The sequence below is a fragment of the Eutrema salsugineum genome, unplaced genomic scaffold (genome assembly GCF_000478725.1).
Source record: "Eutrema salsugineum unplaced genomic scaffold, Eutsalg1_0 scaffold_23, whole genome shotgun sequence".
Lineage (NCBI taxonomy): Eukaryota > Viridiplantae > Streptophyta > Magnoliopsida > Brassicales > Brassicaceae > Eutrema > Eutrema salsugineum.
The window spans coordinates 271,125-294,944 of NW_006256805.1; the positions used below are offsets into that span (position 1 = coordinate 271,125).

A 23,820-nucleotide genomic window follows, 5' to 3' on the forward strand; every position below is an offset into this window, starting at 1 on the left:
AAGCTAAGGAATCAGATTTCAATTTTCACGCAACACAACAACGAGAGCTTTAGTGAAGCTTGGGAACGGTTCAGAAGCTATACCAACCAATGCCCACACCACGGCTTCTCGGAGGCATCCCTTCTGAGTACTCTATACCGAGGTGCCCTCCCCAAGATCAGAAACCAACTCGATACAGCCTCAAACGGAAATTTTCTTGGGAAAGAGATCAACGCGGCAATGGAACTAGTGGAGAACCTCGCCATGTCTAATGACACGTATGGAGAAGATTTTGACAGGGCAAACCATTCAGAGGGATCTAGCAAGGAACAGCGCATGGAGAAAGATATAAGAGAGCTACAGAGCAAGCTTGACAAGGTTCTCATGGCTACACAAAAGCCAATACACTTTGTAGGTGAGTTTGATGAGCAAGGGCCGAGCTTTGATAATGTCAATGAAGATGAAGTTCCCGGAAGGATTCAACACAAGAGGAAGCTCAGTTTGCCCTAGAAAAATCTCAAATTTTGGTACAATCTCGTCCTCTAGTCTCTCTCTCTTTAAAAGGCATTTCCTTCTCAAAAAAAAAATTAAAAAAAAAAATCCGAAAATAAGAAAAGAAGGAAATAAAAGCCTTAGAGAGTCTAGAGATGTCGAATTTTAAGTCCCAAGGCAACTGGAGTTCGATTTTATGGAGTTTTGGAGATCATTTTCTGATTCCCGAAAAGAATCTCTAAGTCTGGGGAATAACTGTTTACAACAAAGGAGGAAGGATTATGCAACAACATTTGGCAAGAAAAAGTGACTGAAAATTGTGGTCATCAACAGGTCCTTATCTCTCTTGCGGTTTTGCATATTATCTTGCATCCTCCAGATCTTCAGGTGACCCGAAACACTTTAACTCCACCACTTAAACAGCCCTTTAATGCCAAAAGCCGTCTACCCTGGATGATGCCTTTAATGAGAACTCACTATTGAACATAATGAATGTAGAGAGCTAGTTGACTGGAATCAAGATTTAGATTGTTTAAGTTTTGCATGACGGAAAAAGTGGACTAGTATCATTTGTGCATTGGTGAGAAATTTCTAGACTAAGTTGTGGATTGATGCACTATCTTTGGTCCTAGTTTAGGAGTTCATGTCTCTGAGATTTGTGCATTCCCTATTTTTGTTTTCATTTAATCAGTTTAGGCTTTTGCTTTGTTTGAGGACAAACAAAGGTTTAAGTCTGGGAGAGTTGATAACACCGTATTTTGGATCGTTTTGAAATACTTTTTCTATGTTTTTAATTGCTTTTAAGTACTTTAATTACGTTTTTCTAGTATTTGTAGTTCCAAGACTCTTTTCAGGTAACTTAGAAAAAAGCTTAACAAAATGGATAGAAAACCAGATTTCAGCTCAGAGTCAAACCGTCATAAGTTCACCCCTGATTGAAGGCCTTCTCACCATCTGATCCAGCTCAAATTTGGATATCTTAAAGATGGAAGTATCAGCTTTTCAGCACACTTTACAGCTTGGCAATCCAACGGTTCAATCAAAAGATACGCGAAAAGCAAGATGTCCCGTAAACCAGCCGGCAAGCATTTCCACCTGCGACCAACAGACCAATCCCCGCGGTCTGAAGCACCGCGACCGCGGCCAGCAACCCATTTCCTGCGGTCGCACTCATCCTGACCGCGGCCAGCTAACTCTGAGCCCGAAGGCCCATTTCTGAAGCCCGTATCATTTTCCCAGCCTCAATTCCGGAACCCTAGACACCAGAGAGTATTGGAGACTATAAATACATGTTATTTAGGTCGTTTTTTTAAAAAAGAAGAAGAGAGACAAAATACTTTACAGAAATTTTACTTGAAGCTTGTTTTTAGGTTTTAGGGAGAGATAGATCTGCTCTTGAACCCTTGTTCTTTCTTTTTCAATTTCGGTTTCTATTCTACTTTTTAATACTATGTTTTTGATTTCGTTCATTATGTCTGAGTAGTTTTATTGTTGGGATTAAGGGCTTTTCGATGGGGATTTATATGTTCGATGAAGATTCCATGAGCTTTTTAACCAAATCTTAGAACTGTTTCTTCTGAATTCGTTTTTACTGCATGAGAGTAGCGTCATGAACTACAATCTGATCCAGATTCTTGGTGACACGAAAGTGTTCATCCGGTGTCAGATCTAGTTTGGGAGAGCAAAACAAACATAGGAGTGGAAACCTACCTATGGGCGATTTGTGAATGCTGACGAGTCTTAAACATAATGCATCTCTTCTTTTCCAGGGCCAGAGTGGAAACCTACTGGTCAGGGTTGAGAGAGATAGTTGTCTATGATCACGACAGTGGCGTATTCATATGTCCGTGCATCTCTTATAGATTCACACCGTTTTTATTTCAAGCTTTAGTTCAATATTCTCATTCTTTTTTAATCGATTTTCATTTAAGCAATTAGATTAGTCGTTTTTCTCGTTTTTACCTGTTTTCGTTAAGTTTAGTTATTAGGTCATATAATTCCCGTATTTTCTCTTTAAGATTCGTTTTTACATTTTAACACACCAGCAAAATCCCACAAAACTGTTTGGTTCTAGACTTCCTTACTTTATATTTCTTTCGAAGGCTTTTGCAGGAAAGATCCTCCTTCCCTGTGGATTTGATCCCTAAGTACTACAATCGATCAGCTGTGCACTTGCGGCTATTGATTTCATTTAGGATAAAACTTGACAACCCTCACGACAGCACACACCACATCAAGTTTTTCGCGCCGTTGCCGGGGAAGGCACGCGTTTTCTTTTCCGCAAAACCCCAAGAAAGGTTGGTAAATTGACTCTAGAACCCTTTTTCTGCATATTTCCATTTTTCGGTTATTTTGTTTCCATTTCAGAAGATATGGATCCTATAAATCGAAATACACACTATGAGGAAGGTTTCTATAACACTCCTCAAGCCACCAGACGCAGAGAGAAGCAGTACTTACGCGATCTCTACGAAGAATTTCGAACCGAAGACTACAGAACGTTCCAGAACGAGCCCTACGTACCTCCAATGGAAAACCCTAGACATCCTGCTCGTCGTCTGCCTCACCAAGATGAAAACGACCAACTCATTCACCGACTGAGTCGACTAGAGATGGTGGTAATGCACTTAATCGACGCTCAGGCAACATCTAGAGCCGCCCTTCGCGAGAAAATTGACAACATGTCAACTCACTTTAACAAAAAGCTTGAAGATCTTTCTGCTCAAGTTAAAACCATCGAGACTCAAGCAAACAAGGATGCTGAGACTATCAAGGAGAGGATAGAATCAGTCGAAGTACGAGTTGGAGAAAACGAAGTTCGCATTCGCAAAGCCAGTGGGAACATCCGCACCTTAGAGGTCAAGCTTGATGAAGCAGAAGAAACTATTAACGACCATAACAACCAAACCTACTCCTACGTGGAAGAGATTTGGGATGGAGTACACAAGGTTCAAGACAAAGCGGAGGAAATCAACTCAACCGTGGAGAAAGTAGTTTATGCTCTTAATGAAGTCGAAGAGAAGGTCGAAAAGCTTATGCAAGGACGTGAAACGAATGGTTCGACGCTTCCCATCAAAGATCTTAGCCTAAAGGAGGAGGCACCAGAGTTAGAAGGTCCAGAAATCAGTTTAGATAGCAAAGGAGAAGATGAAACACAGGAAACAACTCGGAGTCTCTCTCCCGCGGTCGGAACCCTCGCGACCGTGGCTAACAACCCTCCAGCCGCGGTCGTGAGCCTCCTAACCGTGGCAAACACTCCCCACCCGCGGTCGTGCAGCCTCCACCCGCGGCAATTGCTCCGTCAGATACGTTTCAGCCCCTTTCTATTCTTACAGGTCAATGCTCATTTGATACATCTGCTGGGATGGTCAAAACCCCTCTTCATGAGCAAACGGTGTATGCTATCAGCTCTAAAACATCTCAAGAAGAAAATGAGGTACTTCCTTGCAACATAGTTTTAGCATGTGAGGATGAATGTGAAGGGCACTACCTCGAAGATGAAGACTATCGTCTGTTCATAAAAGGAGGCAATCCAGACAAAATGGTGGAATTAGAAGCACCAATCTCCAGAGAAAGGCTCACTGAATTCAACAAGTTTGTGAAATCGATCCCTCTTTACACAGATTTCGATGATATATGGCATCTTGGTTGTTTGCAAGTTTTCTTTAGGTACAACAAGGAGACAAAGGAGGATATCCGAACCTACTTTGGGAGGGCCAGACGTCTGACTTTTCCCAGAACATCACCTGATGCTGCAATCTATTCAATCCACCTTCAAAGACCGGAAGACTGCAGCCACTACACCAACACAATCAGTAAAGAAAAGCTCGACGAATTCAATGATGTGGTACGAAATTTGCCTGAAGGAATCACCTTTGCCAGAGCTTGCAAAGACTTCATGATAGGCCACTACTTCTGTGAGAGCAAGGAATCAATCCCTGAGATAGAAGACTTGTTCAACCATGCAAGAAGAGGTAAACGTGTTCGAACACTTCACAAAATCGAAGGTGTAGGTCAGTTTCTTATCTCTTGTTCTATTAGAGGAGAACTGTTTAAAAACGTGCTATGTGATTCTGGAGCTTGTCTTAACATGATGTCCAAGGTAATTGCTTTGAGACTTGGTATTAAACACCTGCGCAGGACTAGAGCAAAGATTAGTCTAGCTGATGATTCGAATGCAACACCTCAAGGAATAGCTCATGAAATTCCTTTGAGAATAGGAGATTGCATAGTGCCTGTCGACTTCTATATTGTCAAGACGAGAGATGCAACATATCCAGTGATTCTCGGATGGTCTTTTCTAGCAACTTCCGGAGCTATAATGGACTGGCCAAACCGGAGGATTTTATTTGCTAATATCGACAAAGAAGTCTTCACAGAAGCTGTCCCATACAACAGCAAAGCAGGAAAACGTTCTGCAACAGAAGAGTTTGAAGAAGAACTTTGGAGTGACAAAGAACCTGCTAGGCAAAGCAAGGAGATGTCGAAAAAGACTTGTCTCAGGACAAGGTCTTCTTCATTAGACTAAGCCACGTCCAACACCAAAAGTCGAGCTAAACGACTTAAAACAGAAGCGCTTAATGGGAGGCAACCCATTTAGGTATTGTTTTCTTTAGGATTTTTCTTTCTTTTTCTATTGATCTTTTTTTTCCTTAGTTTCAGGTGTTTCTTATAAAATAAAAAAGCCAAAAAAATAAAAAACCCCAAAAAACCAAAAGGAATGATGGCCCCTGACTGCTCGGCCCAGCAGGAACCAAGGAGAAGCAGGAAGAGGACGCGAAATAAGCCCCCGCGGTCGCAGGTGTTATGACCACGGGAAACGTATGGTCGACCGCGGCCGCATCTTCCTGACCGCGGCCAAGCACAGGTTTGCCGCAGTCGCGTTGCTCCTGACCGCGGCAAATGGTCGTTGAGATCAAACCCGACCCCAAACCACTCACTTCACCTCATTCCACCTCACCAATCCCCACTCCACCTCATTCACCACTCTCCACCACCTTCATCACCACCTATCACCTTCCCAAACCTCTTCGAATGAATCCGGTTCATCTCTACCAGCATCCCGGATCCAGGTAAGTTCTCTTTGGCCTTACCAACTTGATTATCTATGCATTTTTCTCATCCAATCTCGACTTGTTTCACACTGAGGACAGTGTGATTTAAGTCTGGGGGAGGACTTCATCCCTTTCTAACCACTTTTCTTTCATGAGTCTTGCATTATCTACACTTTTTGCATTTTCCTTAAAGTTTTTCAAAATTGGTTTTCAAAACAAAATACGTTTTAAAGGGAATGGTGAACATGAATCAATGATAGTTGACTGTGTGCTTTTAGACTGTTCCTAGTGACATGCTCATTCATGATTTAGGACTAGACTAGGCGGTAGCTAAGCACATTTGAAACGAAGTACCCCAGAGGAACATGAATGATTTCAATTTAGATGAAGGGATACACTAGCTCTGTTTTATTTGGACTTAATCTAGACTTAATTTTCTCATTAAAGCTTTAGACCAGGAAAACGAATAATACATTCAGGACTCCTTTATCCTTTTACCACTCTCTGTTGATCCTGAATGGCTAGTTCATCTTTAGCTAGTTCCCCACCTTAACCAGTCCACTTTCAAACCACATGCACTCTTGTTTTCTATTGTCTTATATGCAGATAAGTGCAAAAACGTTGGAGAGAAAGAGGAATGACGCAGTTTTCAGTCACCAAGGACAGAGACCTGCGATTTGCCGGAAAAGTTCCCGGAAGGATTCAACACAAGAGGAAGCTCAGTTTGCCTTAGAAAATTCTCAAATTTTGGTACAATCTCGTCCTCTAGTCTCTCTCTCTTTAAAAGGCATTTCCTTCTCAAAAAAAAAAAAAAAAAAAAAAAAAATCTGAAAATAAGAAAAGAAGGAAATAAAAGCCTTAGAGAGTCTAGAGAGGTCGAATTTTAAGTCCCAAGGCAACTGGAGTTCGATTTTATGGAGTTTTAGAGATCATTTTCTGATTCCCGAAAAGAATCTAAGTCTGGGGGAATAACTGTTTACAACAAAGGAGGAAGGATTATGCAACAACATTTGGCAAGAAGAAGTGACTGAAAATTGTTGTCATCAACAGGTCCTTATCTCTCTTGCGGTTTTGCATATTATCTTGCATCCTCCAGATCTTCAGGTGACCCAAAACACTTTAACTCCACCACTTAAACAGCCCTTTAATGCCAAACGCCGTCTACCCAGGATGATGCCTTTAATGAGAACTCACTATTGAACTTAATGAATGTAGAGAGCTAGTTGACTGGAATCAAGATTTATATTGTTTAAGTTTTGCATGACGGAAAAAGTGGACTAGTATCTCTTGTGCATTGGTGAGAATTTTCTAGACTAAGTTGTGGATTGATGCACTATTTTTGGTCCTAGTTTAGGAGTTCATGTCTCTGAGATTTGTGCATTTCCTATTTTTGTTTTCACTTAACCAGTTTAGGCTTTTGCTTTGTTTGAGGACAAACAAAACAAACAAAGGTTTAAGTCTGGGGGAGTTGATAACACCGTATTTTGACCACTTTTATGGATCGTTTTGAAATACTTTTTCTATGTTTTTAATTGCTTTTAAGTACTTTAATTACGTTTTTCTAGTATTTGTATTTCCAAGACTCTTTTCAAGTAACTTAGGGAAAAGCTTAACAAAATGGATAGAAAACCAGATTTCAGCTCGGTGTCAAACCGTCAGAAGTTCACCCCTGATTGAAGGCCTTCTCACCGTCTGATCCAGCTCAAATTTGGAGATCTTAAAGATGGAAGTATCAGCTTTCCAGCACACTTTACAGCTTGGCAATCCAACGGTTCAATCAAAAGATACGCGAAGAGCAAGATGTCCCGTAAACCAGCTGGCAAGCATTTCCACCCGCGGCCAACAGACCAATCCCCGCGGTCTGAAGCACCGCGACCGCGGCCAGCAACCCATTTCCCGCGGTCACACTCATCCCGACCGCGGCCAGCTAACTCCGAGCCCGAAGGCCCATTTCTGAAGCCCGTATCATTTTCCCAGCCTCAATTCCAGAACCCTAGACACCAGAGAGTATTGGAGACTATAAATACATGTTATTTAGGTCGTTTTTTTAAAAAAGAAGAAGAGAGACAAAATACTTTACAGAAATTTTACTTTAAGCTTGTTTTTAGGTTTTAGGGAGAGAGAGATCTGCTCTTGAACCCTTGTTCTTTCTTTTTCAATTTCGGTTTCTATTCCACTTTTTAATACTATGTTTTTGATTTCGTTCATTATGTCTGAGTAGTTTTATTGTTGGGATTAAGGGATTTTCGATGGGGATTTATATGTTCGATGAGGATTCCATGAGCTTTTGAGCTGAATCTTAGAACTTTTTCTTCTTAATTCGTTTTTGCCGCATGAGAATAGCGTCATGAACTACAATCTGATCCAGATGCTAGGTCACACGAAAGTGTTCATCCGGTGTCAGATCTAGTTTGGGAGAGCAAAACAAACATAGGAGTGGAAACCTACCTATGGGCGATTTGTGAATGCTGACGAGTCTTAAACATAATGCATCTCTTCTTTTCCAGGGCCAGAGTGGAAACCTACTTGTCAGGGTTAAGAGAGATAGTTGTCTATGATCACGACAGTGGCGTATTCATACGTCTGTGACTCCAGTTTGAAAAGTTTAAGCTAAGATCTTATCAAATTTACTCTCTAGCAATGTTTTGAATCGTTTGTACCCCTGAGAAAACTTCCCTGAACCCCAGCGCTTTCTTCCTTATAGATTCACACCGTTTTTAGTTCAAGCTTTAGTTCAATATTCTCATTCCTTTTTAATCGATTTTCATTTAAGCAATTAGATTAGTCGTTTTTCTCATTTTTACCTGTTTTCGTTAAGTTTAGTTATTAGGTCATTTAATTCCTGTATTTTCTCTTTAAGATTCGTTTTTACATTTTAACACACCACCAAAACCCCCACAAAACCGTTTGGTTCTAGACTTCCTTACTTTATATTTCTTTCGAAGGCTTTTGCAGGAAAGATCCTCCTTCCATGTGGATTCGATCCCTAAGTACTACAATCGATCAGCTGTGCACTTGCCGCTATTGATTTCATTTAGGTTAAACTTGACAACCCTCACGACAGCACACACCACATCATGTACCCTGCTCAACAACACCAACAAAGCTATGCTCCTAAAGCTCCATTTCAGAATAGCTTTCAGCCCAAGCAACAGTTCAGTGGGCGGCAACAGAGTTACAGTCAGCAGAATCAACCGGCTCAAAGCAACACCTTCAACAGCCAACCGCAGCAGCATAAGTTTCCACCAGGGTTCAATCCGCAGCCGATGGGTAATCAGCAACAGAACCAGGGAACGGCTCCGAATCAGATGGGACCTGACGTCTGTGGGCTTCTTCAGCAACTGTTACAAGGTCAGCAACGAGTTGAGAGCCAGCATGCAACAATGCAACAAGATATATGGGAGCTTAAGCAGAATCAAGGTTCAACACCATCAAGAGGACCGGCTTTACCAGGTAAGCCGGAGCCTAACCCCAAGGAGTATGTGAACGCCATCACATTGAGGAGTGGTAAAGAATTACAAGCTCCAGCACCTCCAACAAAGCTCATTAAGGACAATGAGCAACTCGGAGGGGAGGCAGCCTCAGATGATGCGCAACAAGAAGAGGTTTTAGAGAAGGAACCGATTAAAGACAAAGGTAAAGAGGTGGAGAAGACGCCTGAGCTTGAAAAGCCCTACGTTCCACCCCCACCTTACCAGCCCAAGATACCATTTCCAGGGCGTTTCAAGGAGAAAATCCTAGACAAAGCCCAGACAGTCTTTGAGAAACACTTGGAGAACACGCAACTGACTTTGCCTATCATAGACGCCTTCTTAGCTATACCACAGCTTGGAAAGTTTCTAAAGGATGCAATTCTCAACAAGACAAAGGAGCTCCAGGGTATGGTAATATTGAGTCATGAGTGCAGCGCTATTATTCAAAGGAGGTCTATACCAAGAAAGCTATCTGATCCGGGCAGCTTTACTTTACTGTGTGTGATAGGTCATTTGAAGTTCTCAAGTTGCTTATGTGATCTAGGAGCTTCTGTGAGCTTAATGCCTTACACGGTGGCCAAGAGACTGGGGTTTAAAAGTTACAAGCCGGCCAAGATCTCCCTTGTATTAGCTGATAGATCGGTAAGACTACCGGTGGAGTTGCTTGAGGATCTACCTTTGAGAATCGGTGAAATAGAGATCCCCACTGATTTCATAGTTCTTGAGATAGATGAGGAACCTCTCGACCCCATCATCTTGGGGCGACCGTTCTTAGCAACAGCAGGAGCGATCATCGACGTAAGAGGGGGTATGATCGAGCTACACATCGGAGGTCAGGTTTTCTATGTGGAAACTATGGAGGATCTAGCTGATGAGCTCCTAGAGGAGTTAAACGCAGAAGATCTGCTACAAGTGGTCTTAACGCGGGAACAAAGCGAGCACAGGTACTTGAACGAGGAAAGCAAGGTGTACAAGCGTCTTATGGACCAACCGAGGAAACTTGGAGCTGAGACGAGGTTTCTGGAGCTCAGGAAGAGAAGCCTCGACATTTTAGACATCGGCGAGTCCAAGACTGTTGAAGAGACACTTCGGGGTATCATGGCCGCGACATCTTATGGCGAGGTCAGTGGTAAACCGCGCGAAAAAGAAAAGGCCGAGGAAGCTGTTCTAAGGCAATGCAGCTTCGAAGCTGATTGGAACGAGGCTGATGCGCCCCCTGTTGAGCTCAAACCTCTACCAACAGGGCTCAGGTATGCTTTCTTAAGCTTAAACTCTACATATCCCGTGATCATCAATGATAGCTTATTAGAGCATAAAGAGAGTGCATTGCTTAGTGAGATAAGAAAGTTCAGGAGAGCCATATGATATTCTTTGGCTGATATTAGAGGGATCTCTCCTGACATATGCACCCACAGGATACACCTAGAAGACCAAGTTATGTCTTCTATTGAGCATCAACGACGTCTTAACCCAAACCTCAAGGAGGTGGTTAAGAAAGAGATACTCAAACTCCTTGAGGCATGGATAATATACCCAATCTCTGACTCAAGGTGGGTATCTCCTGTTCACGTTGTGCCCAAGAAAGGTGGGATCGCGGTGGTTAAAAACGAAAAAGATGAGCTTATAGCCCAAAGAACCATAACCGGTCATCGCATGTGCATAGACTATAGAAAACTGAATTCTGCCTCTAGAAAAGATCATTTTCCTTTGCCATTCATTGATCAAATGCTTGAAAGGCTAGCTAACCATCCTTATTTTTGTTTTCTTGATGAGTACTCGGGTTTCTTTCAAATCCCCATAGATCCCCGAGATCAAGAGAAAACAACATTTACATGCCCTTATGGCACTTATGCATACAGGAGAATACCTTTTGGTCTTTGTAATGCACTGGCTACTTTTCAAAGGTGTATGATGCATATCTTCTCTGACCTGATTGAAGAGAAAGTGGAGGTGTTCATGGACAATTTTTCTGTCTACGGCTCCTCTTTCTCTGATTGTCTTGCTAATCTATCTCAGGTTTTAAAACGATGTGAGGAGCACAGGCTTGTCTTGAACTGGGAGAAATGCCATTTTATGGTTCAAGAAGGGATTGTCTTGGGTCACAAGGTATCAGAGAAAGGCATAGAGGTGGACAAAGCCAAGATCGAGGTTATTGTGAACCTACAAGCTCCTAACTCGGTGAAAGGAATAAGAAGCTTCCTTGGTCACGCAGGGTTCTACAGAAGATTTATCAAAGATTTCTCTAAAATAGCTCGACCCTTGACGAGGCTATTGTGTAAAGAGGTTGAGTTTATCTTTGATGAGGAGTGTGAGGAAGCGTTCAAGAGGATCAAGGAGGCATTGATCAGTGCACCGATTGTCCAGGCCCCTGATTGGTCATTGCCCTTCGAAGTGATGACAGATGCATCGGATTATGCCGTGGGGGCTGTCTTGGGGCAAAAGAAAGACAAGAAGCTCCATGTGATCTACTACGCAAGCCACACATTGGATTCAGCTCAAGAAAAGTATGCGACCACCGAGAAAGAAATGCTGGCCATTGTGTTTGTGTTTGATAAATTCAGGAGCTATCTCGTGGGATCCAAGGTAACGGTCTATACAGATCACGCGGCTTTGAGATATCTGATGACCAAGAAAGATGCTAAGCCGAGGCTTCTCAGATGGCTATTGTTGCTTCAAGAGTTTGATATGGAGGTGCTTGATAAAAAGGGTATTGAGAATGGAGCTGCCAACCATCTCTCAAGGCTGAGAATCGAAGAACAAGTCCCTATAGATGATGCTTTGCCTGAGGAACATCTCATGCTAGTCAAGTCCTACTTAGAAGTGGAGGAAGCCAACACGATCAAGGAAAGGAGCCTCCCGTGGTTTGCAGATCTTGTGAACTACTTGTCATGCGGTTTAGAGCCACCAGAGCTAGATTCTTATCAGAGGAAGAAGTTCCTTAGAGATGTGATGAGGTATCATTGGGATGAGTCGTATCTATACGTGCTTAACAAGGACCATCTCTATAGACGGTGCTTGGCTGAGGAAGAGATCTACCCGGTGCTACAAGAATGTCACGGTTCAGCGTACGGTGGCCACTTAGGTGCTTTCAAGATGGTCGCCAAGGTTTTACAAAGCGGTTTTTGGTGGCCGACTATGTTTAGAGACGCTCAGGGTGTTGTTTCAAGGTGTGAAGCTTGTCAAATGCACGGTAACATATCCAAGAGGAATGAAATGCCTCAGAACCCCATTCTTGAAGTAGAGGTCTTCGACTGTTGGGGCATTGACTTCATGGGTCCCTTTGTAAGCTCATATGGGAATCAGTATATACTTGTTGCTGTGGATTATGTGAGCAAGTGGGTTGAAGCGGTTGCATCTCCGACCAATGATTCAAAAGTTGTGGTAAAGCTCTTTAAGAGCATCATTTTCCCAAGGTTCGGAGTTCCAAGGGTAGTTATCAGTGATGGAGGAAGCCATTTCATCAATAAGACTTTTGAGAGTCTTTTGAAGAAGCACGGAGTAAAGCACAAGGTGGCTAGCCCTTATCATCCTCAAACAAGCAGTCAAGTGGAGGTCTCAAACCGCCAGATCAAGGCCATTTTGGAAAGGACCGTGAGCTCATCTAGGAAAGACTGGAGCAAGAAGCTTGATGATGCTTTGTGGGCTTACAGAACCGCGTACAAAACACCCATAGAAACCTCACCATTTAACTTGCTCTATGGGAAAAGTTGCTATTTGCCGGTTGAGTTGGAGTACAAAGCCTTGTGGGCTGTGAAGCTTTTGAACTTTGATATCAAGACAGCTCAGGAAAAGAGAGTTCTACAGCTTCACGAGCTTGATGAGATCCGTTTAGATGCTTTTGAGAGCTCTAAAATCTACAAGGAAAGAACCAAGGCGCTCCATGACAAGAAGATACACAAGAGAGAATTCAAAGAAGGGGACCAAGTTCTGTTGTTCAACTCGAGATTTAAGCTATTCCCTGGAAAGTTAAGGTCTAAGTGGTCCGGACCGTTTACAGTTCTTGAAGTAAGACCCTATGGAGCCGTTGTTTTGAAATTGTTTTGAAAGGAAAAGATGGACAAGGCTTTGTGGTAAACGGTCAGAGGGTAAAGCATTACTTGGCATCAGAAACAAGAGAGGGAGCTACCTCAGTTCCTCTTCTTGAACCCGAAACTGCCTGAAAAGGTAAGTAAAGTCAAACTTAGTGACGTTAAACAAAGTGCTCTTGGGAGACACCCCAAGCTTATCCTTGTAAATATTTCATTTTTCATCTTCTTTTTCTTTTTACTTGAAGCTTTTTGAAGGGTTTGTTAAGTGTTTCAGGTGTTAGGCAGTGAATCTTGCGAGAAAAGAAAAGCAAAAAGGCTTGAAAATACACGGCCTGATGATTTAAGAACAGGAGTACTCATGGCCTCGGTATCGACCCTCGGTATATTTATGCCTTCGTCACCTTTTACCGAGTGAAAGCCTAAAAACCTCGGCTAAACTCCTCGCCTTATTTACATCATGGTCGTGTAGTGGAAGTGAGATCGTGAAATGACTAAGTGTGGGGTAGGTCCACGGTGTAAACACCTCGGTATGATTATACCGAGTAGCAATGTTCACGAGAAACGGTTAAAAACCTCGCTTTGAGGCAGCGACCTGTTTACACCAAGGTCAGTTCTTCAAAACCCCCAAGCACCAAGTGTTCTATTTCAAAACAAGTGCCCTCGGCATGATGCCCTCGGGGTGGAGCATGCCGAGGTGCCCGGTAACAAGAAAGAGCAAAGACACGAACACTTGGAACACTTATGTCGAAGAAGAAGGTTTGCGCGATCCATGGGAAAGACTTGAGGGCCACAAAAATTTACGTGTTAGCATAAGCTATAAACCCTCGGCTTCGTGCCCTTGGGTTGGAACATGTCGAGGCCGCTTGTGTTAACACGAGAAAAATCAGTTCAGACCGTACAACCCTCGTCTTTCCCATACCGCGGTCGTTTGGAGGCTTTGCGCGGCATTTTGAATTCAAACGCTCGGTCAAGGCGAATTTTGGCGCGGTTAACGGCTGGAGTTTGAACGGAAGGGGGGACCAGTCCCACAACAGTCCAAAAGCCAGCTGGAAAGCGCGCTCCAGCCCATACCTGCCTCCATACCGAGCCAAAACGCAGAGTTTGCCTTCTTCATCCTTTTCTCTGCATTTCACGCTCACCACTCTCTCATTTCTCATTAGTTTCGCATGATTCCAAGTGTTCTAGACTCATTAAGGTGTTGCCTATTCTGCATAAGCGTTTCATTAAGCTTGAATCTGGAGTTCCCAAAGGTATTTGCATTCTAAAGAACTCATCTTTTTCCATTGCTATTTGCGAGCTTTATTGTTTGTAAAATGTGGAATCGATTCTTTTAGACCGTTAAAACTTTGGGAACAATTTTAGAAATTCCATCAGGCTAGACAACACATGAAAAACCGGTTCTTGCACTGAAAATCTGATATGTTCATAATTTGCATCATTTAGGTTGAATATTTCATTTCAAATCATATCTTATTTCATGTATTTTAGGTCTTTAGGGTTTGTTTTAGGACTTAGGAGTTGCATTAGGTCCCAATGAGTCTTTGCAAGTTTGGAGTGTTTATCAGGTGTATTTGGAGCTATTTGGAGTTGAAAAGGTGGATCCAGGAAGAGGAATGGCGATCAGGACTTGAAAGATGGTGAAAATGGGTTTTTGGAAGTTCTCGGTGATTCTCACGTACCGCAGGCAACTTTTATCGGCGATTTTCATGTACCGCGAGTGAGCCCCTCGGCCAAAACGCGTACCGCTGCTAAGGTTTCTCGACCAAAATTTCTGGGTAAAAACACATCTCAGAAATCGCGTTACCCGAAGGTTTTTCCGGTCGATTCAGCTGGCGGGTGCTTCATCAACGTTGGAGAGGATTGGATCATGGTTCCAGAGCAGGTAGAATCATATGATTTGGAGCCGTGAACAGAGAGTTAAGCCCGTCGGAAGGTATGCCTATCTCGCTGCCGTTTTGGACCGACCCGATGAGCTCCGAAGAATGCGAAGGACGATGCACTTCCAGACCGATTCAGTCTACAGAACCTTCATCAGGATCCGGGATATTTGAGTCCTCTTTCCAGAACGTTTGAGATCATTCAATTCGGATCTATGAGCAAGAAAATAACGTTTCTGGAATAGACGCATGTCTAGAAGCCTCTTTCTGACCGTGTCAATGCATTGCGAAGATGAGCCCTCCAGGGAACCTTCCACTTCCCAAGCGCCGAAGGTTCCTTCACTAAAGTTGAAGATATTTGAGTACTCTTTCCACTGAAGTTGGAATCGCATCATATGGACCTGTATCCTGGAAGTTACTCTCCCCTGAATGTGGAGTGGTCCGAGGAGACTTGAAGGCTGCGAGATAGTCTTGCGACTTGGTTAACTCGTAATGCTTGGAGATTAATGTCTGGGGGTTGAGCTGCGTGTTACGATGTGCGAGTAAGGTATCACTGGGTAAGGTCTAAGGTTCCCGAGCAAGAAAAATACGACTTGGGAAGCTCCTGACCAACTCGCACACTCGTCATTTCACCCATTAAAGCCGGGTCAGGACCCGGTTTGTTCCGGGCTGACCCGGTTCGTTTTAAAGACCTATATATAGTTTTAGGGTTTTATCCCAAGGACTTAAGCTTTATTCCATAATCTCTTTGCCTCTTTTGTGTAAGAAAACTCCTTTTGAAGAGAAATATCTGATTTTGGGCGGTTTAATCAAGAGAGTTTGAGAGATCTTGTGTTTAAAAGCTGAAAATCCATCATTATCTATCTTCTCAATCTATCTTTCTCATCATTAATCATCCCAATCTTCTCAACTTGCAAAGGTTTAAGAGAGATTAGCATGATTAGTGAGTAATCCCCATATTAAGGTCTTAGATATGTAGATTAGGGTGCTTAGGTGGTAGATTAGTGAGCTTAGGGATTAGATCATTCATATTCCATTCTCTACAACCTGTTCTTAATGCTAGATCCATACACATCATATGTGGTCTAGATTCTGGGCATTTCATGCACTAAAAGTGTTTGATGAAATGCCTGAACCAAGGTTGTTAGAGGTTTAAGTATTATTCATCATGGGAATGATTGTTTATATGCTAAAATGACAGATTAAACTGGTTCTTAATGCTTGTTGATTCATGTTTCACTAATGATGATTAGGTTAGAAACTGTTTTAGCATAGAAGTTAATACATTCATGAGAGGATTAGCTTAATTAATGATGTTTAAGTTGAATGGTTTGCTTGATCACATGATTCATTAGCTCACTAGTTTAGCACTAAAGACACCCTAATCCACTATCATGTCTAAGACCTTTTTCATCATCATACATACATTCTCATCTCATCTAGCTTACTTGTTTGCTTGTTTAAGTTGATCATTAGCTTAATTCTTGTTTTGAGTTCTTAGTTGTCATTAATCATAAAAACCTCACTCATTTGGCTTGAATTAAGAACTGATCCTGCATCTTAGTGTCTACACATGATGGATTGATACCCTTTGTACTGCAAAGTGACAAAAGGAATTGATAACCCCTCATTTAGAGCCTTGAAAACTCAAAGTTATCAAAATCGTTTGTTCTTGAGTTTTTAAAATTCATGAGAAATTGTGCTTTGAATCAGCTTTAATGGTGAACTGAGTTTCTGAGCTGAATTGCTCCTAGTGGTTGTATTGGCTTGTTTGTGAATCACTTTGAGCTTGAGAAACCATTAAACCAGTCTTGTTTGAGAGAAAGCTCTGTTCTTGCCTATTCTTTTGGCATTTGTGCTTAGCGATATACTCGGTCCTCATTTCTTCTTTGAGAGTTTCTCTCGAAGATGACCAAGAAACACACAACTCTGGCCCACGGAGCAGGCAAGAAGGATGTTCAGAAGAAGACCAACCAAGGGAAAGCTGTCGCCTTGGCACGAAACTGAGGAACAAGCAAGAAAGCCTCCGCGAGACCCGAAGGCGAACCGGCTGCGAAGCGAGCAAAGAACAATGAGCTCATGCTTGCACCTGTGCCTGAGCCAAGGAGAAAGGGGAAGCAAGTGGTTTCTGACTCTGATGAAGAAGAGGCTGTAGCTCTGGTTCTCAGAGGAGATACAAAAGAGCGAAAGGCCAACTGTGGCAAGGGAACAAAGAAAGAACCGAAAGTTAAGCCTGAAGGAGAGCACTTTCCAACCACTGGAGAGTACTTGGACCATTTTAATTCCGTGAGAGTGGCTCAAGGTCGGTTCTCTGACATGGAGTTGTTGAGAAAACTTGAGATACTTGACGATGTCACCCTCATCTTTCAAAACATGGGCCTAGCTTCGTTCTTTGAGCTGAGTGATGTTGCTTATGAAGGGATTACACAACAGTTCCTGGCCACTCTGGAGGTATTCATATACCCAAAAAGAGATCCCAAGCACTTACATGGGAAAGGATTCGGTCACATAGAGTTTGAAATGGACGGAGTGAGTTACAAGGTCAGTTTCAAGGAGTTAGATGAGATATTTGGCTTTGTGAGGAATGAAAGCTCCTTGGAGAAGTTCATGTACCCGAAAGAGGAGCTAGCTGCTCTATGGGAGACCATTGCTTTTGGACCGTATTTGGGAGGCAAGAGCAAGACGAGCTGCATCAGGAACCCCGCTATCAGATACGCTAACCGAGTCTTGGCCTCCATGTTCTTCTCGACCTATAACCCTGGAGTTATTCACTTAACCGAGCTTGAGATGTTGGGTCTTGGCTTGAAGCCACTAGTCACTCAGATGAAGAACAAGAAGGAGTTCCAAGGGCCGATACATGTACCCTCTCTGGGTGCATTCTTTGCGATCCAAATGCTCACTTATCGCCACAATGTGTGGTGTGATCGGAAGAAGAAGGGCACGAGGAGGCTTCAGAACGTTTGGGTGGTGACTAAGATTTTGAGAGCCAAAGGGTTTGTATTCCCTGAATCCACGTCAAAGTCGGGTCTCATTGATGAGCAATACCTAAGCAAAAGCGGTTTCTTCGGAGGCAAGGCAGGGAACAAATGGGTTTACAACTTCACACTGATGCACAGAGATAGCACGCAAGTTCTCTTGCCTAACCGAGCCCTCACCATGTTAAATGAGCAATGTAATGTCTCTTTCGATGTGCTCAAAGATCAGCTGTACAACCCTCTGTTCGATCCACCAATGCGCAAGTGCACCAAAGAAGAACAGGCCGCGTCTAGCAAACCTCAGAATGAACAAGGAACTGCCGGATGTGAGAATGAGGAACCGAGAGCCTCTGAAAGAAGAATAGGAGCTGGCCGATACCACTTTGATCCATATGTGTGGGGAGAACCTGAATACCACACCAAGAAGTTGTACTTGAGGGTCAACACTCTCCAAAAGTGATGTAAGTGGCAAGACACTCTCCCTCGCACTACTTGGGATCAGACCTCAGCGACTGAGGTATCGACTTCAAACCCTTGTAATAATGCATTCTGTCTATATCATCTTGCATTTGTTTAGTTCTCTTTTTACTTCTCTCACACGCTTATATAACACAAGGGACTGTGTTATTTAAGTGTGGGGGAGGAGCTTTGTGTTTTCTGATCTTGTTCTCTGTGTTCTTATTTGACTTTTTACATTTTTGAGTCTCATTTAGCTTAGTGCATATGAAAAACCCGAAAATTTTCACAAAAAAATGCTCATTCTAGTTGCCTTTCGCATTTTAGGATCGAGTCTAGTTGCATGATGTAGGATTGCATCAATGCAAGGAGTAATGATAGGTTTTTTCCTAGAGAGTAAATCACCCTGAGAACTTGAACTAAATATGCTTGTGAAACTCATTCTGTGCTTGCAAAGTCTGAAACGATTTGAATCTGAGAAACAAGTTTAAATTTACTCAACTCTAATTAAGTGAGAACCTTGAACTTGACTTGAAAATATCTTGTGGTGCATTGTTTGAATAAGCTTGTGGATACCGACATACATACTTGAGCTAGAATCATTGTTTTACCACCCTCTTTCCTTACCTCAAGTAGCTGAATCCGCATCATGGATCAGTTTCCTCACCCTGAACTTATCGTTCTTTCAAGCCAATTTTTGTGTGTGAATTGAAAGGCCACCTTGGATCGAACTTAGCAGAAAGTGTTAGGTTTAGGGCGAAAAGGGCAGGTCTCATTGAGTGTTGTGTTCCAACATCAAGGAACCGAGAGTATTGGCGAGGAATGAAAGTGAGAAAAGACTTGTTGGTGAGAGGAAAAAGGTGAGATGAGTGGAAGAGAGAGAGAAGAGATAGCTAGGGGAACGAAAGAAAAGAATTCAGTCTTGGAGTTTCGAGTTAAAGATAGTAAGCTCTAGTGTCATGAGAAAGAAAATCCAGCCTCTAAGTAAAAAGAAAAATGAAAAGAAGCCAAAGTGCTCAAACGTTTTGAAAAGAAAGAAAAGAGGCTGGGAACTGTGTAAAAAAAGCAGAAAAGAGCTGATAAAAGTGTGAACTCCGAGGCTTGTGGATAAGAAAAGAAAGTGAATCCCCTATCTAGGCAATGATGAGAGTAAAATGAGAGATTCTTGAGAGTGTGAGCATGTGAGGAAACTTCGAGTAGAGAGTGGGGTGGGATGAGTTTCTGCCCTTGTATGCATTGGTTGCCTTTTACCTTTAGCATTCTGCCGAAGTTTGATCATTCGTAGAGAGATTCCTTGCTGCATTGAACCCGCTTGAACACTGATGAGATCATTTTTATCTCATGGCCTCCCCTTAGCCAAGCCAGCTTGTTTGAACATTGCATCATTCGATTCACCTGATTAAACTTAATGAATGTGAAAGAGTTGAGAGAGAGGAGAACTTGTGGAGATTCCTTGTTTGAGTTGATATATATCTGAGTATGGCTTTGCATTGCATATTTGAGCATGAACTTGAGTTCTCGTTGTGATCATTTCTCTCTAAAATAAAATATGAACTCCCGTTGCATTACAACCTCTTTCTCTCATTTGTTCTTTTTGCTTGAAGACAAGCAAAGGATAAGTGTGGGGGAGTTGATATGTCTATATTTTGCATTAGATTGCATTTTTAGGTCCAAATCATGTGTTTTCTTAATCATTTTAAGTCTTTAGGCATCAAAATAGGCTTTAGGATTTGCATTAGGTCCCATCGAGTTTTGCATGTTTTGAAGTCTTTATCAGGTGCTTTGGAGGCTATTTGGAACTCAAGAGGAGGATCAGGAGTGAAAACGGTGAAGAAAAGGGTCAAAAATGGTGAAAACCGCTTGAAGGAATTTCTCGGCGAAAACTCGTACCGGCTGGATCGAAACATCGGCCAAAATCGCTATCGGATGGTCGTTATCGGCTAAATATCAGTACCAGGTGAAAATTTTATCGAGTGAAGTTTTACGCCGAGGCGAGGAGTTTTTACCGGCTAAAAAACTTACCGCGGTACACGTTTCTCGGACATTTTCCTTACCGCGGGAAGCATTTATCGGCTAAAATCCATTTTCATCTGTGCGCCTCAAAGATCTCAAATCCGGGGAATCCTATAGTCCGAATCAGTTGACGGGGTCTTCATCAAAGTTGGAGATAATCAAACCAAGATCCCATAACAATTAGAATCACGTAGTTCGGACCAGTGAGTAAGGAGATATCGCCTCCGGAAGACACGCGTGTCTCGCATACACCCAAAAGCTGATCCGATGGGTTTCAAAGATTATGTGGGACAAAGCCCTTCCGGTTCGAACCAGTTTAAAATGCCTCTATCAATATTCAAGTTTTATGAATGCTCTTTCCGGAACACCTGAGGTCGCTCAATTCGGAGCAGTGGTTTGGAAGATACCATCTCCGGAGTACACATCGGTCTAAAAGCTATATTTTCCGGTAATTCCAATGTGGTGGAAAGATAAGCAATCCCAGGAGCCTTCCACTTCCAAGCTCCGATGGTTTCTTCACCAGAGTTTGAGCTGAATGAGTCATCTTACCTATGGAACTGGGTTTAAAGCATTTGGAGTCGTGTGCTGAAAATTATTGTTTCCGGAAGATGAGTTGGTCGATATGAGCCCAAAGGAGTTGCGATATGCGCTAAGTGTTTCTACAGACCTCGGCATTGTTACCTCGACATTGCTCAGGTTGAGGCTCCTATCCTGAAAGAATTTTGGACTAGACCTCGTACCAACCCCTCAGTATGTTGAGATCAAGGCATGCATGCAAGAGAAGTGAAGCTGAAAACGACTAAGTGTTGAACATGCACCTCGGTATAAAGACCTCGGCATTGCATATCGGACTCCGTCTTCCTGAACCCCTCACCTACCAAGCACCTCGGCATTACATGCCGAGGTCCCTTGTCACGAACCCAGAATCAAGAACAAAATGACTTGGAGGACACACGTGAAGATGGATTGAAGACTAGGGTTTATGCATGTTCTTGACGTGTTCTTCATGAGATCTTCATCTTGATCTTTGCTCACGTACACCCCTCGGCATCAAGACACCGGCTTCGCTTTCTCACACACCGTGGTGCTCACCCGATGACCCAAGAAGAGCGCTCAGTACCCGGTTTGTTCCGGGCTGACCCGCGACACTTACCCTTCACTATAAATAGATTTTAGGACCAGAAACCTAATGATCTTTATCTTATCTTATTTTCCTGCCTATATTAGCTTTAAGAACTTGCCTCTTTTGTGAAACTTGATTAATCTAATCCGATATCTCGTTTTCACGTCAGAATCTTGTTCTTGTTTATTTCTTTTATTCTCCAGCATCAAACTCCTTATCATGACTAGCTACACGTCTTGCAAAGGATTTAGTGAGCTCGTTATGATCAGTGAGTAGTCGTTTAAGCGGCTTTAGATAGGTAGATTAGGGTGCTTTCATGATAGATTAGTGAGTTTAGGGGTCTAGTCTTGCATGTTTCATTCTTTAACCGACGAGATCTCTAAGCTGGATCCAAGCACATCACTTGAGGTACAGATCTGAGACATATCTCGCATCAAAAGTGTTCGTAGAAATGTCTGAACCACTCGGGTAAAGGTTTAAGAGTCTTTCATCGCGAGAGTGATAATTTGAACTCTTAAATGACTTATTGAACTGGATCTTAAAGCTGACTGATTCATGCTTCTCAAAAGATATTTTGGTATGAAAGAGGATCAGTTTAGATGTTTAATACTTTCATGAGAAGATTAACATATTCTGAGTCCATGTTAAATGAAACCGCTCGACAATACTGGTTCATTAACTCGCTAGTTTAGCTTGGAAGCACCCAAGTCTTTTATCCTGTCTAAAGCTTCTGTCTTTATCATATATCATCATTATCCGATCATTTGCTTGTTTATTTATCGCTATTTGCATCTTCATCTAGTTTAAATACCATCTCTTATTTCACTTTCATTCGCTTGTTAAGTAGATTAGATAAAAACTCTTGCTTGATCATCTTGACTTAAGAACACAAGTAACATAGACTAGTGCCTCATACACAAGTTTGGATTGATAACCCCTTGTACTACAAGACATGGGATTGATAACCTCTACAAAGAGCCCAAAAAAACTCTTAGTTATCATTGACAATGGCTGAAACTCTCGCCAAATATTCTTGCATCGTTTCTTTCTCCTTCATCAAAAGTGTTTCAAACTGATGACAAAGAGTCTATAGTTTGATGTTGACCACTTTTTGATATCCCATGTACTCCCGCTTCAGGATCTCCCATACTTCATGAGATGTATTCACTGCTGAAATCCGAGATAGTATGTCTTCATCTAAAGCTGTTTGAATCAAAAACAGCGCCTTTGCATCCTTCTTGCGATTTTTTCGTAACCGCTGATCAGGATCCCCAGAATTTGCATCTTCAAATCCATTCTCCACCATATCCCACATCTCTTGGGATCTGAACTTTGTTTTCATCTAAGACTACAAAGATGATACTTTCCACATTTAAATAAAGGAACCAGACCTTTCTGATTTGCTCCATTGCCTCCCATGACTTTTTCTTTTAGAAAGGATGAAAGGGATCGAAATCTAAAGCTCTGATACCACAATGTTGGAACAGAGAGATCAAAGAACAGAGAAAAAATAAAGAAGAATTTTTTTTTTTTTTGCTGAATAATACTTTTTATTCTCTGATGATTAAAACTGAAAGAGATTACAAAAATTAAGAAAAGAGAACATAACTGAAAAAAAAATCTAACAAACAATTTTAATACAGGTTTGTTTTGATAAAGAGATTTCCCCATTTCCCCACTAACGCATTATGTCCAAATTAACTAGATAAAAAATCTAAGTGACTCAGAAATTAAAACTGACACACCAGTAATAATTCTCATTTATTCTCAAGTTTGAATCACATTTCACCACTTATGTCAGTGGAATTGTACGCTAACAAAACAATTTTAATGCAGGTTTGCAGAGCTTGTGGTTTAAGGGGATATAACAATTACAAGCTGAAAAAGGCAGTTTGTTCAACTTGTAAAAATGGTGATAACATTGGTACTATGAAAATGCCATACGCATGAAAATGGCACTGTTTTTATGCCTTTTTGGTCTCAGGTTTTGCCTCTCCAACTGAAACTCTCTACTTAGTCCACATTTCGAAATGATAAGATAACTTAACCGTGGATGCAATCTCTTACTGAAATAACTAAGAAGCTATGTTGTTTTAAAACAGTGGGTCTAACACCACTCATAAAGCTCTAGTTTTATTCTGGCTTGTCTCGGTTATATCTTAACTCGTATCTCTTTCTTTCCGCACAATACTTGGTTACAACAACTACAGTCGATGAATGTTGTTGTGCGTATGAATCTCGAAGAGGCATGACCTTAGGGAATTGATGTCAAAATCTGATGAATACCTTCTACACCTACAAGAGGCTTTCAAAAAATCATGGATTCATGTCCAAGTTTTCTAGATACAAG

The 23,820-nt window shown here is 42.1% G+C and overlaps 1 non-coding gene across 1 annotated transcript; it reads right to left on the reverse strand.

Annotated features, from left to right (window-relative positions):
• LOC112086137 lies at positions 1–107 on the reverse strand. Its single transcript, XR_002899318.1, has one exon. It is a non-coding gene; the product is annotated as a small nucleolar RNA R71 (small nucleolar RNA).
• Between the last annotated feature and the right edge of the window lie 23,713 nt (positions 108–23,820).